Below are 10,499 nucleotides of genomic sequence, written 5' to 3' on the forward strand. Positions count from 1 at the left end.
TTATCTAGGAAGTCTTGAGTAAGGAGTTATTCTAAGGAGGATTCCCTCTCTACTTGAAGACAATTTAATTCAGTTTGATACCCATTTACACTGGTCCTTATGCAGGCACAACATCTCCAGTCCTGTTAAGTCTATCAGAATCTATACTTCAGTTGGCTCATGAAGGGTTTTGGTAACAGTCCATCACCAGCCTAACTGGAGTGGAATTCAACACTAAGAGGTAGTTTCTCCCACAATGAAGAAACTCTGGTATGCATTTTGGAGGTGGGGGGGTGGGGGAGTGGAGGGTGGGGGCCGGGGGGCAGTGGTGGTAATGAGTGAGGCTCTGGCTAGGTATTAAATGCTTAAGTACTTGTTCTCTTTATGATATCACTAACTCCATTGGAAAACACTCAAAAAGTAAGAGCTACATGTGGTATTTTTCCAGTTTCCTCTACTTAGAACAGCCATGAGTTAGTAAACTAAGCTTTAGACTGTGCTTTTAGACATGGCCCTGAAGATTCCAGGACAAAGTTTGCCAACAATAATCAAAATGATTGCTAGGGGTGTGGAAGATGGCCATATTGCTGATGTAGGATGGTATTAAACACAAAGGCAATCATTCTGACAAAGTCCAAGTAAATAGTTTAAATGGTTCCAATGTTCTGATTCCTGGGAATTTCCCTCTTGAAAGGTTTGAGCTCAACTGGCAGCAATAGTGAAACTACTTTCTACACAAGTCAGCTTGGACCAACATCTAAAACATGGGAAGTGAAGTTTAAGAGGGATAGTAGGCCCCCCAATGTTACCTTTTATCTATTCCCACGGGATAGCCACTAGCCACTGAGTACTTGAAATGAGTCTGAATGGAGATGTGCTGGAAGTTTAAAATGCATAGCAACTACAAGAAGTACCAAAATATAAGCCCTTTAGTTTTTGTATTACATGTTGAAATCGATTATCTATTGGGTTAAAACTGAGTTTCATTTAATGGGATTATAGTATGTGGTTTGTACGTGTGTTTCACATGTGTCTCAGACAGCACCATTCTAATGTCTTTATAAAGAATTTATAGGAGACTATGTGCAACAACCTTGTCATCTAGAAGCTTTCCACAAATGCTACTTCAGAAGTTGAGGGTTCTCTGGGATGAGAACTTGATTTCAGAGAATTAGACAAGATCACAAGATTGTTCTGTTTATACCACATCCCATCTACCTGGGAATTCCTAAACCTCAGACATAACAAAAATGTTACATCAGGTATCTTTAGACAGTGATTGTTTGTCCTTTAGTTGATCACACCTAGTGTAAACATCCCTCAAAGAATTCTCTACTGCTTCTAGAAACCTCACCAGCAGTAGCACAGACCAAAAGCCATCCTGGGCTTTTCCAAGCTTCCCCTTCCACTCAAAACCTGGCCTTGCTTCCACCCAGGCCATCCCACCGGGGAAGTGAGACCCTTCCTGCTACTGCAGTGAAGCTTCATTCCCTTCACTCCATCCTTAGGTTCTTCAAAAGCCCTTTCTATCACGCAGTTGAGGAAGATTGTGCCTGGATTCCATATCAGATTTTAAACAAGCCTTTATGGTTTTTTCTGCAAGGGAAATTTAGGCCAAAAGAGAAGTCTACTCAACACTTTTCAAAGTTACTTCGGAGAGTAACAGCCAGATATGAAATTCATTTCTGACTCCCAGCCAGCCTCCCCCCTCACCCTTTTCTGTGGAGAGTTGTGTGTTGCAGTTAAGCACCTTCGGCCACAGCTGGGTGTTTGTGTTCCTTCCTAAGCTGTGCTGTACGTTCCTAAGAGGGCAAGGCCTCCTTTCAGAGTGTGCTCAGCACAGGGCTGTTGAATCTAGTTGCCTTCAGACCAGCCTCACATTAACACAAGCTTCAGAGAAGAGTTATTTGCTCCCAGCCAGTCACTTCCTGCAGTCACCAGTCTCCTGGACCATGGCTCAGGTTTGGGAGGTGGGGGAAGGGAAAACTGACCTGGATCACCTCTGACCACCACAGCTCCCACCCACAGGCTTCTACAGGATTTTTCCCCTGGAGAAAAAAAATGTCAGCCTTTGGAGTTAAACAGAATCAGGTCCGTGAAAGGACTATTACGTAAGCAAACTGCTTTATGCCTTAAAGGATTCAGAACCATAGTGAAGGTTGAAGCTTCCCAGTGAGCCTTTTCTCCAATTCCATCTCCATTTCATGCAAGACCTCAGACTTGACAACACTGGAACAGACATCACAGAAGCCAAAGACCCAGAGTGAGTTCATTTCTACTTAAACTTAAGTTTGCCGTAGAGGAAATGAAATGAGGCCTAAAGATATGGAGTTTCCCTAGAAGCACTGGGAGAATTGAGAAGTTAATGCTGTAATCACAGCTGCAAGCTTGAAGTGTCTTCCTGAATGAGGACTTTTTTTCTTTTAAAACTAATGCGTCAGTATTTTTTCCTTCAACAAGCTTAAGTATATTTTAAACACTTTCAAATTATGTTCCCTAGTACCTTGAATATTCTCTGGGGCAGTAGGCTGATAAAAATGTACATTTCTCCCCTGCTGTTCCTAGAGCAGGTTTTTTGTTATGTATCAAGATTGCACACACACAACACAAAGGTCCAAAAGCTACTGGCTTGAGTTAGGAATCTACCCCAAAAACCGAGAGCACACTTTACACACTGTATGTTAAACAATTTGACAAATTATATTTTTAAAAAAAGGATAGCCAATAATGCATCAGCTTCATGTAAGATTTATAGTGAGGTGGGGGCTCTTGATATTCAGAGTGCTGCCTTTAACAAAAACCCTTCTGAGAAACTGCTTCTCTCCGAGGCACACATTTCAGTTTACTTGGTTACAATTTCTATCATTGAATTCTCACCTTTAATAGTTTTCCTACTCTTCTTGCTTAGTTCTAGTCTGAGTGGCTGATTACAATTAGGATAATGATAATGGTCTGACTACAGACACTAAGATTTAGTGCTAAGAAATAAACTAAGCAAACAACCAATTTCCTGGGAAGGTAGCACTGAACTCTGGTGTGAAGCAGCTCTGGGTAACCACTGAATACTAAGCAGAAACCCAAGTAATGAGTTGAACGCAAAATCGTCTTGCCACAGCTGAAGAATTTCTATTAATACCACCCTAAGGGTTTGTCGGGGTTGGAGTTACAAAGAGCTAAATCCCAGACAAGTTTCAAGAAAAAACTTAAGAGGTTTGGGTTGAACGGAGCCCAGTGGCCAGAAAGCAGACAGAATGCACATCAGGCCACAGCTCAGAGGTAACCACACAGATAAAAAGGTCCTAGAGCATGGCCAAATTCCCCTTGGCAGAGAACCCTGCACTGCTCCAGGTTTTGTTCTAGAAAAAGTTTGACATTTAAGAAGCTTGGTGTTATTGAACCCCTTCTCCCCACTCTTCAATTACGGTCTTACAAGAGTGACTACTAACCCTTCATCATACCCTAGTTTGATATCTAGAGCCAAGTGGCTCCAGAAGCCTATGCAGTAACACCAACATACAGACACCAGTTTTATAGGACTCACCTGCAGTGGAGTCCTTTAAATAGGCAAACAGGTGTTGTTTTGGTCTGCATTTTTAAGGGAGAAAAGCAAAGCTTTTCAGGGTCTCCAGTTAGTTTTCTACTGGGAAGTCAGCATTTGGTCCAGTAGTACACTGAAGTATTTTGTAGATTTGAAGTTGTGTATATGGTTTGCTTTTCATCTTTTCCTTTCACTTTTATATTTAATGAAGTTTACAGAAATGGAAAGGGGGCTGGTAGACAAAATATACCATGCTGTTCATCTTAGAATTCACTTAAGTTTAACTGAATTCTTCATTGCCAGTTAAGTCACCAGTATACCAGTTTCTGGAATTATTGGAAGCAGAGAAATGTTGCCATCAGTAAAGACACGATTACAGGTGAGACCGCTACAGGAGGAGTAACGAGAATATTGGTTTTCAGTGTTAGGCAGCCATGAAGAAGCAAAGCCATTAATTGCGATCCCTGGGCCTCATCCTGCTGGAGCACTCCCTCCCCTTACCCCAGTTCTAGTTATAACCATCAGTTAGCAAGCAGCAGCGTCTTTTGGAAAAGCTGGGACTCAAGACCCCAGATCTCATCGGTCAAGTGATTCTGCGTCAAGCAAATTGCCAACCCCAGAACTATACGTGTCTTGAGCACATTGTCTACAAGGCAAGATCTTTGCTTTTCTTGAGCCCGGCTTCCTTCACAAGTACATTAACAAAATTAATTCCCCACTGATAGGGGTGAGGGTAGACAAAGTTGTGTATCCTACTTTATTTTTCCAGATTTTTCTTAAAGCAGGTAGACCTAGGTATAGTTTAGATATAGTGCGATTTTTTTTTTTTTACAAGAGACCACTTTGTCATACAGATGACACACTACGATTTGCTAGGTAGCACTTGGGAAATCATCATAGTCCGGATTGTCACGTAGGATGCTCTTGATCAGTTTGTTACAAAGATGCCACATTATCGACTTCCTTTGTGACATTTTGTTAATAAGCTCAAGGAAACTTCACAATCCTCATGGTGCTTTGGGTAACCATCTAAGTCAAATTTCTTTACTATTCCAACTGCAAAAGCTCCTATCCGTTCCTCATCAGAAAAGTGATCTCAGGTGAGCAATTCTGACATTAAATGAAGAGTTCAGGGAGAGGTAATACATTTCCCCCCTCCAGCTCCACATACAAGTAGGTAAGTTTCAACCTACAGGTTTTGTATCATTTTCAGGTCAGACAAGGGCTTGCAAAATGAATGTGGTTAAAACTTAACTCCCTGGTAAGAGGGCTCAAAAGCCACATGTGCTAGAAGTTCGCTTTAGTTCTTCACCAACTTATCACTAAAGACACTTCCTTCCCCCAAAGAAATGTAATTCCAAAGTAGTCTACATTTTTCTCCCACGGTTTCCACCCAAGCCAATCTAACTTTTAGTCTCTTAACGCAGGGAGGAGGTGGTTTGTCCTCACTTTTTGCCATTAGTCTAGACAGGAGTTTCCAATAGAGACTTTAGGACTCCTACTGAACGCTAGAAAGAAAAAGTATCTAGGAAATTTTTGTGAGGAAAGCTAGATTACTGAATCTGCTTTGAGCGTAGAAGCTCTAAACTTCTGTCCTTTTAAGGCTTATACAACTGAAGTTAGTTGGAAGAGTGATTTGATCAACCATCTTCTAAGTGGGAGGTTAAACAAGTCAGTTAACAGCAGGTGACTTCTCAGCGAGGTTTGAGCACGAGAGAAGAAAACTCAAAGTTCAAGGTTCAATGTTGTCGTTTTTTTTTTATATTTTTTTAATGTTTAAGGGAGAAAGAGACAGAGTGCAAGCAGGGGAGGGGCAGAGAGAGAGGGAGACAGAATCCGAAGCAGGCTCCAGGCTGTCAGCACAGAGCCTGATGCTGGGCTCGAACTCACAACCTGTGAGATTAGGACCTGAGCCGAAGTCAGATGCTTAACTAAGCCACCCAGGAGCCCCAATGTTAAGTTTCTTTAAAGAACCGCCCCTCCCCCCCCCACCCCCCCCCCCCCCCCCCCGCCCCGCCGCCGGACTCCCAATAACCATAAAAGTTTGTCCTCTAGCTGTATTTCGAGGAAGACATGACTGATAAAGTGACTTCAGGAAGTGGCCATAACATCCTACATAACATAACAAAGAGATATTTTCGGTCTGCAAATGACTGCTTTCGAGTTCCTCGATCTGTTTGCTTAGATACCCGTCTTTTTCTTCATTCTCCTTTCACTTCTAAAGTAAGCTACCCAAAATTTCCCTTGAGATCCAACGAGAAGTTTGGTTCTTTCCACCCACCCCCTCCTTAACCCTCAGAGAACCCCCTCAGCTACTAGTACGCCTGTAAAACCGCGAACTACTTCACTCAGTGACCTATACACCCCAACCCTGCAGCAGCACGGCAAACAGCTGCTGCCGCCAGCCAGCCTCCTTTTTATACTCAAAGCCCCGCCTTCTTCTTGGGTGCGGACCAATGAGAACACCGAGGAGCCGGTCTACAATTGGTCCGTGATTTCCGGCTGGTGAAAAAAAATAGCCTTCCAAATACCCGGTTGCCAGAGCCTCAAGCTTTAGGCTTCTCACTTTAAAGAGTCAGTGCTCTCCCTCTGCTTTTTTTCCTGCCTGGTAAAGGTCACTGAGTTGTTGAAGACATTGTGAGGGAATATTTTAGAGTCATCTTCCAAAAGTGGCTAGATCAACTACCCCTCTAGCACTTAGTCTTAACGTGAAAGATTTTGTGAGCCTTAAGGAGAATCAAAAGGAGAACCCTGAGGGGCCGACGCATGCGCAGAGCAAAGGCTCAGGTAGGCTACCTTATTTCTTGGCCTGAGGCATCGATTGGGCCCAAGGGTAAGATGCAGGTGCCTCTCTGACACTCTCCTCCCTCATGTACTTGCTACTCTTCACCAGGATGCAGATGGTAGCCACCAGCTTGTCTGCAGCGAGTAGCTCGCCATTCACGGGGACTGCTGGGCTTTGGCCTTTTTGTCTTCTCTCTGACCGCTTTCAATAATCTGGAGAATCTTGTCTTTGGCAAAGGATTCCAAGCAAAGATCTTCCATGAGATTCTTCTCTGCCTCCCGTTGGCTCTTTTTGCATCCGGCCTCACCCACCGAGTCAGCCTCACCACCTGATTCACATTCTCCATGGTTGGCCTATGCTACATCAACAAGGCCTCTTCCACTCTGTATCAGGCAGCAGTCCCAGCCCTCACACCAGCCAAAGTCACAGGGAAGGGCAAAAAGAGAAACTGACCCCGAATGTCCAATAAGGTTGATTCTTTGTTTAAAACAAAACAAAGCAAAAGGAAATATGAGTAGCTTTTTGGTCAGACACTGGTGTTAGAGTCAAACATCCTTACCCTCAGACAGTGCTAATGATCTTCATGCTCACCTGTGTGTGTCATTCATTTATTTTTTTCATTCACAGCTATCATTAAAGCCTATGATTCAGAGGAAGCAAGAAGTGACCTAGTGGGAATGGGTTTTGTCTGTGTTTCTCAGAATCCTCAGGATACACATGTTTCTGAAAAGCTCATTCGTTTGTAAATTTGGGGGTAAAAAGTACTATGTTTAGACACTAACAATCCAACTGATATAAATAAGTGATTTAATTAATAGAGGAAGAGAGGCAAAACTTCCTTACAGAATAATTTGAAATGATATATGTTCCTGCTCCCCAGTCCAAGAGGTGGAGTTTAATTCCCCTCCCTTTGAGTGTGGGCTGGGCTTAGTGACCCAGGTATCTATAGAACAGAGTAGAGAAAGGGAAAAAATAATAATTTTACATACACCTGAAACTAATATTATACCATATGTTAACTAACTGTAATTTAAACTAAAACTTAAACAATTTTACAGTGAAGAAACCTGGCACGACCTTAACCAAGTGATCCAGGTTAATATCACCAGCGGTAAGTCATGTTGCTATTAAGTACCTTTTGGTATAATGAGAAGAGCACTCCATCCCCATGATATTCCTCTTCAAAACCCATAACTCCAATATAATCATGAGAAAAACATCAGACAAAACCAAATTGAGGGACATCCTATAAAATCCTGATCAACACTCTTTAAAACAGTCAATCAAGGCCATGAAAAATAAGGAAACACTGAGAAACTGTCACAGACCAGAAGAGACTAAGGGGATATCACATGGAATCCTGAAACAGAAAAATATATTAATAGAAAATTTGATGAAATCCAAAATGTTTGGAGTTTAGTTCATTATGTGTGTGTGTGTGTGTGTGTGTGTATATATATATATATATATATATATATATATATATATATATATGCTGTGCTTTGCCCTCAGCTTGCCTTTGGCTCCCACATCATTCCCCCCTGAACCATTTTGACTCTCTCTCTTTCTCTCTCTCTCTCTCTCTCTCTCTCTCTCTCTCTCTATATATATATATATATATATATGATGTTGATCTTTTAGTTTTGGCAAATGTACCATGATTATATAAAATGTTAACATTAGGGGAAACTGGGTAAAGGGAATAGGGAGCTTTCTTTACAGTCCCTGCAACTGTTATATAAATCTAAAAGTATTCATAAATAAAACATTTGAGATGTCTAGGAGTGAAGAGCACCCCCTTGGACCGCCCACTTCAGATTTCCCCATGGTGTCCCAGGACGCTATCGGAAATACTGGTTATTTTACCAAGGCTTTAACTGGAATGTCATATTTGAGAGTGACATGCATAGACTCCAATATGACCAGACAGCTTTAAGGAACTAAGGTTGACTTTATGAAGCTTGGAACCAATAAAGGCCCTTGGAAATGTTGGCCTGATACTTTGGTAACAGGGTTCCCAGCAGCCTTACCAGGTGAGTAAAGAATGTCATTTCCTGGCAGGTGCAGGAACCTCAGGATATCTTGGGGACGTCATGAAGAGGAATTTGCCCAAATCTACAGGTATTGTAGACATGTCTGATGGCAAGTATTTGGCTTGACTTCTGGCCTGGAGAGTCTACTAAACGTTCAATCTAGCTTCCTTATGAAAAATTACAGCAAAGCAAATTTAAAAGATCTATATGTTCAATTGCTATTCTTGCTGAGCTTGTATAAATAATTAAGCCGAGCTTGTTAAAACTGGACTTGTTTTACGAGATGAATTAGTCTTGATTTGGCTACCTCTGGAAATGAGGATAATTATAGAGAAAAATTATGTTTCAATAACTCATCTCTGTAGATGTTAAATTTTAATACTATTTAGATCCTAATTTTTCTGGTTTCCTCAAACATTTGGCTGTGGCTCTCCAAACTAAGGTTTCCAGTCTTCTTCCAAAAAGCCTTTTCTTCCTGTAAACCTATCAATAGGTAAAGACTATAGTGCTTTACTCATAAATTTCTAAATGGATATGCAAACCACATCTTCCCTAAACCTGATCTGACAGTTACTGAAACTCATCCCATATAAACCCAGGAAACATGGTTTATTTAAAGAATTGAAATCCTAATACAGCCGAGGATTTAACCCCAAAATGGAAGGGCTCCTACCAGGTCATATTATGTCCCACTGCCGTAAAATTAGAAGGACATTCTCCATGGGCTCCTGTATCAATAATTAAACTGTACCTTCCTCACAAGAATATAGTATGCCAGCTGACAGGCCTTCTTATTCCTGTGAACCTGTGGAAGACCCCAAATTTATCTTCAAATGACAATGAAGGACTTGAGGAAAATTTGATTAACTATCAAAGGCTGTTTTTATTGGGCTTTTTCCAATAATATTAACCATATTTTGTTGTCTTTTCCAGTGTCTCCCTGTATGTAGCCAAGACTCCTTCACTGCCATAATTTCCAGCTGATAGATAATCCTTTCTATTCAAGGAGGTTCAATTTATAGTTATCTACCTTGGGCTGGCTGCCTCTGCTTTTGGTAACTCCTATATATAAATTCCCCAACTGATGAATATTGACCCAAAGGTAGGAACATCTCTATGCCCCTACTCAGCAGGAAGAAACTATAGAAGATGAGATACTCTGCCTTCAGCAACTTTAAAGATTTAAGGGTCAAAATGGTTCAGGGGGGAATGATGTGGGAGCCAAAGGCAAGCTGAGGGCAAAGCACAAGCTAACACCCCTGCCCCAGGTGGGATATGTGTGACATTCCACAGGCACTCCTGGCTGCCCAAGAACAAAGGAAAGGAAAAAACCAATGGTTAACTGATAGAGATCACAGTTATGCAGAACATGAGTCTCCATCAGTTTACAAATGCCTTAGTAAATTATAAAAAAAAAAGGGGGGGGGCAATCTTATCAGTAACCTATCTCCAGAAACCTATAGACTCAGTTTCCTGGAGCCCCAAGATCACCCTCCCCTCTACAGTGATGTGAGGAACAAAGACAAGAAGGAAATGGTAGGTAAAATTAAATTTCCTTATAACCTGCAGCCCATTGACAAATACTTGAGACTGGCAGAGTATAACATTTCTCTAGGAACTCCCTGCTGTCTTGATGTTAATACCTGGCTAGAGGAAAAAAACAATCTTAGCTTGACAATAGCTAGGCCTCCAGTGTCTCTGGAGTCTTCTTTAGCATATGAAAGTCATGTTGGAAAACTCCCTTTTGCCTTTACCTCCCCCAACTCCATAGTATATAATCAGTCAGTCCTCACAACCCCAGTGCCGATCTTTCTACCCACAGGTCCTGTCTCTGTGCTTTAACAAAATCACCTTTTTGCGCACACACAACAAAAATTAAATAAAATTTAAAAATAAAACATTTATTTGAAGGAAAAAATTAGAAAAAGAAACCCACAGGAATTTTAAAGATAAAATACAAGTCTTCAAAATCTTATGCCTATAGCAAGCTGCTTTAAACTATACCTCCTCTAGACTTGGTATAAGCACTTTTCCATTTTTAGAGGTAATTTAGAGCAAAAGTTTGAAAAGTGGTGTGTTTAGCTAGATGAATCCCAAAGCTGTTTGGAGGATGGGATAAGGCCAGAGGCTAAGAGGCCAGCTGGAATTGAACTAGGGTATAACA

The 10,499-nt window shown here is 41.5% G+C and overlaps 1 pseudogene; it reads left to right on the plus strand.

Annotated features, from left to right (window-relative positions):
• Positions 1-487: 487 nt before the first annotated feature.
• On the plus strand, positions 488-7,627 carry LOC147581912 (dolichyl-diphosphooligosaccharide--protein glycosyltransferase subunit KCP2 pseudogene; annotated as a pseudogene).
• The last annotated feature ends 2,872 nt before the right edge of the window (positions 7,628-10,499 follow it).

The sequence above is a fragment of the Puma concolor genome, chromosome B1 (assembly GCF_028749965.1).
Source record: "Puma concolor isolate L17-30 chromosome B1, mPumCon1.1.hap2, whole genome shotgun sequence".
Classification (NCBI taxonomy): domain Eukaryota; kingdom Metazoa; phylum Chordata; class Mammalia; order Carnivora; family Felidae; genus Puma; species Puma concolor.